General features: G+C 44.2%; 1 non-coding gene across 1 annotated transcript; it reads left to right on the top strand.

Moving 5' to 3' along the window:
• The first annotated feature begins 6,502 nt into the window (after positions 1 to 6,502).
• On the top strand, positions 6,503 to 6,575 carry trnar-ucg (transfer RNA arginine (anticodon UCG)). Its single transcript has one exon. It is a non-coding gene; the product is annotated as a tRNA-Arg (tRNA).
• The last annotated feature ends 1,276 nt before the right edge of the window (positions 6,576 to 7,851 follow it).

Below are 7,851 nucleotides of genomic sequence, written 5' to 3'. Positions count from 1 at the left end.
TGCACAATGAAGGACCGACAAAGCTGTTGAGAGAGAGCCATCAACTCACTGAGATCAGCCAGTGCTCAATTATGTAAAGGTCCCTTCTTGGTGACATCAATTTATTTGAAAATATTGTGAAATGTGCAGACGAGGAGGAGGTCACTCTGCCCAGTTTCTCTGTGCTGAAGGAGAAATGGAACACTTACCTCAGCCCACTTTCCACAATTGCAGCTGCAGATCTTCAATTATAGAACACGACTGGAAAACCCAGGGAGGGTTCAAACGCACTCAGTGCTTCTGTTTCATATATTTCCGGCAGTGTTTTCCGTACACCAACCACCCCCTGTCTGAAAACATGTCCTCGCCCCATAAATCTTTCTGATGCCTTTCACATATATCCATCCTCAGAATGTCCCTTCGTATTGTTTTCTAAATTGTGCAATCCATTACTGTGTTGGATCGCCCCAAACACAACTCCACTTTTTTCTGGGCTTAATTCCATTTGTCACCTTTTTGCACGCCTGACCAGTCCATCGATATCTTCTTGCAGACTACACCGACACTCTTCGTTTTCAATGAAGTTCTCAAGTCTTGTGTTGCCTGAAAACGTCTTAATCATGCCTCCGATATTGATCTACAAATCATTAAACGTAACTGTAGGCCAATGAGGGACATTTCCAAACAACCTATAAAACACCAACAGGACGAGGCAAGGTAAACAAAAGATGCATGTTCCCGATCACTGGAGAGTCCAAACCCAGAGGCCACAGCTTGAGGATAAGCTGTAGCCATATAGGAATGAGGTGAGGGGAACGTCATCACCATAAAATAACACATCTGAAGCATTCTGTTCGTCACAAGCGGTTGAAGCTGAAAGATTGTTTATTTTTCAAAGACGGAGTTCGTTATGGTTCTTAGGTCTCATGGGACAAAAGGATATGGAATGAGAAGTAAAACAGGGAACTAAGTTGGGTGATGTCTATGATCATATTAAATAGTGGACCAGGCTGGAAGGACCGACTGGCCTCTTCCTGCCATAATGTTTCTGTGTCTGCCACATATATCACGTGACCTAGCACAGAGCCTGTTGAAACAACACTGGAAACAGGTTATCAGTGACAAAAACAACCATCAACAATAATCCGTTGTTTCTTGCTGAAAATTTGTATCTGTTTAGATATTCACTCTTCTTTGAGAGATGTATGTAAATAGCTGTGTATTCTTAAACATAGAAACGGTGATTATAGTTGGTGTAGTGTGGGTCATGTCATAGAACGAAAAGCTCCATGACAGCGGGATGTAAAATTGTCCATGAGGATTTGTTTTCCAGATTTGAGAACAGTGCACAATGTTGTTAAATGGAGTCCTATTGAGGCTGCCTCTCTTCTGAACAGATGTGAATGAGCCGCACATTTTGGTGCAGACAATTTCAAAATTCTAAATAAGAAAAAAAAAACACGCAGAGTCAGAGATCACAGAAAACCTAATGCATACACAGTGACCATTCGGCCCATTAAGGCATGGAATGTCCCCAGCATGATCTCCAGAACAAGCAGGCTGCTCTGCTGCTTCATGTTCCAGGCAAGATGCATTGTTCACTCTTTTCACTGAAAGCGAATGGAGATCGTTACCCTATTGCTGCTGTGAAATCAAATCTTGCATTAATTCTTATCACAGTTATTTGCTGTGATTGTGAAAAGGCGGATAATTGTGATGTGAAATTTTGTTAAATTTCTCTCATTTCACCCATTTCTGTCCTGGAGAAGGGAACTGATGAGCCGCTATCTCAATCCGCTGCAATCGTTGCTGTGCAGGCACACCCCACTGTTGATCAGAGGGGAAACCCAGCCCCTTTGAAATTGTATCAGTGATAATGGGAACTGCAGATGCTGGAGAATCCAAGATAATGAAATGTGAAGCTGGATGAACACAGCAGGCCAAGCAGCATCTCAGGAGCACAAAAGCTGATGTTTCAGGCCGAGACCCTTCATCATTCTCTGATGAGCAAGCAAATCTTGGAAAAGTGTCAAGTGCATATTTCCTTTCATCAAACGATGTTGACTCAGTTTGACTGCGGTCATCTTTGGTGAATGTTCTGCTATTTTTTCCTTTAAATTGTTCCCTAGCATTTTCCAAATGACAGATAAGCAATTGGAGCAGATGGAAGCCATTTGGCCAATCAGGTCAGCTATACATTTTAATGAGGTCCAGGCTGATCTGGTAATCCTCGACACCACTGTTCTGCTTTATCCACGTGGCCCTTGACTCCTGAAATGACGAAATGTCTGTCTGTCTCAGCCTTGAATATATCAAGCCAGCACAGCCTCTGTTTTCAAGACTTCCATAGATTTGCTTCTCCCTGAGTGTGAGAACACCCACTTTATCGTTGATTTAAATGGGCAACTCGCTTCCCTGAAATAACTCACTCGGGTATAAATCAGAACACAACAAGCCTCCAAAGTTCGGTGTGAACTCACTGGCGTCCCCAGCCCCAGATGTAAGTATTTAAAGTATTTTGCTTCTAGGCCTCTCATTGAACCAACTGCCCTGATTTGCACGTTAGATTTCCCAAAAATGAATCTGTTCCAAGCGTACTTCGGTGGCTGCGATTTAGGTGGTGGTGAAAGGCGTGATTAAAATAAAAGTACATAATTATTTCTCGATCCATTGCCCTGACAATCAATCTCTCTGCTCATGGAGATGGATCCTTTCCATCCACTCTATCGTTCATCAATGTTTTTAGTTCAGTTCAATCCCACAACAGCCGACTCTGTTCTGATCAAGTACAGGGTGACAGGAGATATTAGGATCATGGTGCAGACATCACAAATCGAGCACTCACCTTTCCTGTTAGAACCATTTCATGAGAAATATTAACAGATGCTCAGTGGCCTGTAGTTGTAGCCAAGTGGTTAAGACAATGGCTTAGAAATACCTTGGGGTTTCCCCATGTAGGGTCAAATCTTGCCAGCTATATTTCTGTCAAAACAAGGTCATGTTTTCTCAGTTCTGGCAGTGCATTGACATTCAGGGCACACATGCTGTGAACAAGAATCCAGCTGCACTCAAAACCTCAGCTCTGTTTTTCTTTCCACCAATATCACTGGACCTGTTGAGTTTCTGCAGTATTCTGTGCGTTGATTCTGCAACACTACTGTTATTTTCGTGAAATATCTCCAATTTCGGAAAAGTACAGCTGACACAAGACTATTATCATTCCATTCGAGGCAGGTGGGAGTTTGAATTCACTACGAGCCCGTGTTAAGGGCTGCTACAATTGCTTGCCATTTTCTGTGATGCAAATGGCTGTCGCTTTTGACTGTGAAATATGATGTTGGGGGTTTGAAGCCACTGAGGAAGGAACAAGAGCTGTTCTCACTCCACCAGTTCCCTTTTGACTGTACTGTTTCAGGCTTTAATGCAGTCAGGAAGATATTTCCCAAACGTAAATCTTGTCCGGTGAGTGACCAGACTGGAATTTTGATGTTGCTTTCCTTACTTCCATAAAGAGCTGGGGATGCTTCGAGTCAGAACGATGAACAGAAACTGCACTACAGAAAGGAGAAAACAGAGTTCTGAAGAGGTTCTGAAATCTTGATTGAAAATCTTGGCCCACAGATGCTCCCAGATCTGCTGAGCTATTTTTCTGCAGTTTATATTTTGCTTGCAAATGAATGTTTATTTTATCTGTTGGAATAAATCAACCAGAATCACAATGAACCAAATTTCATACTTTAAAAATCTGCAGAGTGATTGGATTCAAACAAACCAGGCAAGAATTCATTCTGCCACCGCTCACCTGACCACCAAAGGCGACCTGAAAAGATAAACAGCATCATACCACTTGCAGTAATCATGGCCAAGTGGTTCAGGTAAAGGGCTCCAAATTTGTTGGGGCATCCCTGTGCTGGTTCAAATCCTGTTGACTGTGGCGGGGGTGGGGGGAAACTGGAGACAAGTGTGAGGGCTGTTTGTTCCCTCCATTTTGCATGTGACAGAAATCAAAGCAGTGGGAAACAAACTTTTTACTCAGGGCATCAGTAGTGGGGAGAAGGCAACTCACTGCCTGTCATTGCAGAACAGGCACGAACCTTCATAAACGTCAACCAGTTTGAAGATATCCACTTGCAGGGCCAGCCGTGGTGAGGCTGTGAGCCATCTGCTGGCAAATAAGACTAGAACAGTCAGCCCTGAGAGAGGGTCAGCCAACCCACAGTGTTAATCCCGATTTTTCTTCACAAATACTGCCAGACCTGCTGAACTTATCCAGCAATTTTGATTTTGTTCCGAGAACAGTCAAAGTCTTGAGTTCAACTGGTCAGGCCGGATGGGATGAAGGGTCTTTTTCTGTGCTCGAGCACTCTATGATCATTTGTGGTCAGCTTCGTTTGTGAAGTGACAGGACTGCGTTTTCAAAATGCACCCGAGCCAGGAAGGTGTCGGTCTGACTGTCCCCTCATCTGGCGATCAGACACGTCATCCATTGGGATTGGGGATAACTGGCACTGTGCATGTTCCTGGAATCAGTATCTGGGAGACAGGAAGATGGAATCCTGGTGTCTCTTCGCACAACCATGTGATAACCCATCGCTTCTCAATCCGTTCCTTGTGCCTGACATTCCCTGGACCTGCTGCCAAGGTAAAGATTGGCTTCACGATCTGACTGCATTTGGATCGAGCAGCTCATTGACCTCAGATCTGGGCGGTCAGAGGAAGCTAGAGGTGAGGCAGGGACAGAAGCAGAAAGAGATGCGACATGAAAATGTTTAGAGTTTGTTGTGGCCAAGTTCATACAGGTGAGATTATACACTTGTGAAGGTCTGAATGGTCTTCTTCTGTTCTCAGTTGGTCTGCTCCGGGCTGAATCGTCAAACTTCCTCTCTGAGATGAGAATAATCCGGTCAAGTAGAAACACATTACTTGCATAACAAAGTGTGTAGCTGGATGAACACAGCAGGCCAAGTAGCACCTTACGAGCACATCCAGCTGCACACTTTGTTATCTCAGATTCTCCAGCATCTGCAGTTCCCATTATCTCTGAACGTATTACTTGCAGTCTCTTTTGTCATGCCTGGCAGTAATTCCCAATGCTGTTTCAGACATGAATGACAAAAGGGTCAGGATGCCAGAGACTGCATCATGACACATACACAGCTCACCATTATTAGGGACAGATATCAAAAATTGTGAATAACTACAGAGAAATACAAGAGGCAGAGAGTCACTGTGGACTCGATGGGCTGAATGTGAATGTGAATGACACCATGGGTTTATGACGTCACTCTCCCTGTCTCTGTGAGGGAGCGGGTCAGGGAGAAACAATGGCTCATTATTAACCCTCCCTTCCACGTTGTACTGTCTGCAGCCCAGCAACTCGGGGTCGTTGGGGGTGTCTCTCAGTGCGTGAGTGTTTCACTCAGATTCACTTAACGCCGGACTGTTGGTGTCAGACATTAACTCCTGCTGTGGAGGTCACAAACAAAAGGACGCCCTGTGTCCAGACAAATTCTGAACATCAAACAGGCTGCACAGAAAGATTGCATTTTAAGTTGCTGTACAGACTAATCTCTAGTTTCGACTTCTATCTTTCCCAGCAGCTCTCCATCTTTCTGTCTGCCTCTGATCAATGTCATTTGGTGAAAGTTCCAAATCGCCTTTAAAATTTGCTGCACAAGTCTGATTCCATGCCTTCTGCTCCTTCCTTCTTCCAGTGTTTGACAGACAGCGACAACGTGTATACCACTCCCAGCACTGCCTGCCCGTGGCGAAATGGCTTAATGCATTTGTTGATGGAGAGAGCTCTGACTCCGTGGTAGAGAGACAGAACAAAAAGAAAATATTCACTGCTGCATTGGGAAGTAGGATTTTTTTTAAGCAACACGTTCAGATATCTTATTACATACCTCTGGAGCAGATAAAACTTGAACTCTTTCTCCTACATCCAAGGTAGGGAGACTATCACTGCCTGAGTGGCACCTCATTTATTGTTAAGTGGGGTGTCCTCAGACTGCGTCATTGGCCGTGTGGTATGATTCTCACATCAGGTGGCTGTTAGAAATGTGACAAGTTGCTGGCTTGAATCCGACATGAGCCGTTGTTGCCTCTGATGTATTTTTTTAATGTTTGGGGGAGCTTGGGGGTGGTTCTTTATGAAATCAATTTCAGCCTATGATCAAAAAGGGTGTTTGCTGCGAATACATCACATGCATTCACTTACCTGACCAAGGTTTAGGGTTAGTAATCGTATGAAATTATGTTTCACTGGATTGGTCGGTAAACTTGCGCAATAACTGAATGAAATGATGCCAAGTCTCAGCAGAGAAACAGATGACAATGAAGCAGGCATCTGAGGACAAATTTGTTTTTTTTTTGCAAGTGAAATTTTCTGCTTCACAAAATGAGGCCCATTGAAATGAAGCAGTGACAGAGATTGCCTTAGCTGGTGCTCACCTCATGTATCACATTTCCACCTTGGACCCTGTAAACATCTCAACTCAACAAGAAGCCAGTTCATCATTGCGAGCCGGTGGCGTAATGGATAACGCGTCTGACTTCGGATCAGAAGATTGCAGGTTCGAGTCCTGCCTGGCTTGAGTGCAACCTGCCCATTTTCAAGGCTAGCAAGATGACATGTTCACCTGAAGTTGGAATTGAGGGTGGGTGATTTCGTTGCCAATTCCCTGAAGCTAAACTACGAAATTGGAAGTTGAGCAGTTTTGGGGACCTTTTCAGCTCACTGTTGGCTTCATTTCTGAGCTCAGAACAATAGGTCTCATTGCTTGGAGAACTTGCTTGTGCTCCATATAAATCTGCCTGTTGTGGGCAAAACATGTGTGGGAACAGAGAGTGAACGTGAAGCGCCTGGAGTTAGTGTCATCCTGAGCAATGTGCCTGTGTATCTCCCTCTGTGGCTAAACATGAGGATGAGTTCCATAAGTAGGCTGTAACACTGTTTTACAGTCACAAAACCTTGATTACAGGGTTAATCTCAATGACGTTTGCCTTTGATGTGTCAGAATGCACAACACGGTGGGCCAAATGCTGGAAAATGAGATTAGAATAGGATAGATGCCTGACGACACACACAGACACAATGGCCCTGATAGTCTCTTTCCACGCGATAATAACTCAGACTGGGAGAAACTGACCTGTCACCAAAAGGATCGAAAATGGAAAGGCAAAAACAACGTTTTTGAGAAATGACACAAGCATCTCCGGCATGTTCTTTGGTTGTCTAGTGGTTCGGATTTGGCGCTTTTGGAACCACGGCCCTGGTTTGAAATACTGAGTGGAAGATCTTACCTCCTCGCTTTTAGCGATGACAGCTTTGCTGACTCATTGTACTTTTATTCATTAACTGGCGTCTCTGGCTCGGCAGCAAATATTCAATCAACCACATTGCTGGGGCTTTGTAGTCACATGTAGGCCAGACCAGGTGAGGATGGGCAGTTTCTGTCCCTAAAGGGCATTAGTGAACCGGAGGGTTCTTCCGACAATCGATTGCATGGATTGCATCGCCTCCCTATGAGGAGAAGGAAAGGGGCTGTGAGGTAACTAACTGTGTCCCAAACGATACTCAAGCTAACGTGAAACAAAGAACTGTGGATGCTGGGAATCTGAAACAAAAACAGGAATTGACAGAGAGGCCCAGCAGGCCTGGCAGCATCTGTGGAGAGGTACGGTTAACATTTCAGATCCACTGACTGTTCATCAGAACCAGGTCAGTTATGCCTTTTTATATTATAATGCCAGGGAAATGATCACTTATATCTGTCAAATCAGCATATTTATTAAAATATCACATTAATTTCCCATCGTCAACTTTACTACTTTAACAGACTTTTATCGCCGGTAATGCTGCTTCCGTGG

Source organism: Stegostoma tigrinum, unplaced genomic scaffold, assembly GCF_030684315.1.
Source record: "Stegostoma tigrinum isolate sSteTig4 unplaced genomic scaffold, sSteTig4.hap1 scaffold_126, whole genome shotgun sequence".
NCBI classification, from domain to species: domain Eukaryota; kingdom Metazoa; phylum Chordata; class Chondrichthyes; order Orectolobiformes; family Stegostomatidae; genus Stegostoma; species Stegostoma tigrinum.
The sequence above is the reverse complement of the archived record's forward strand: the minus strand, read 5'-3'. Positions and strand labels throughout refer to the sequence as shown.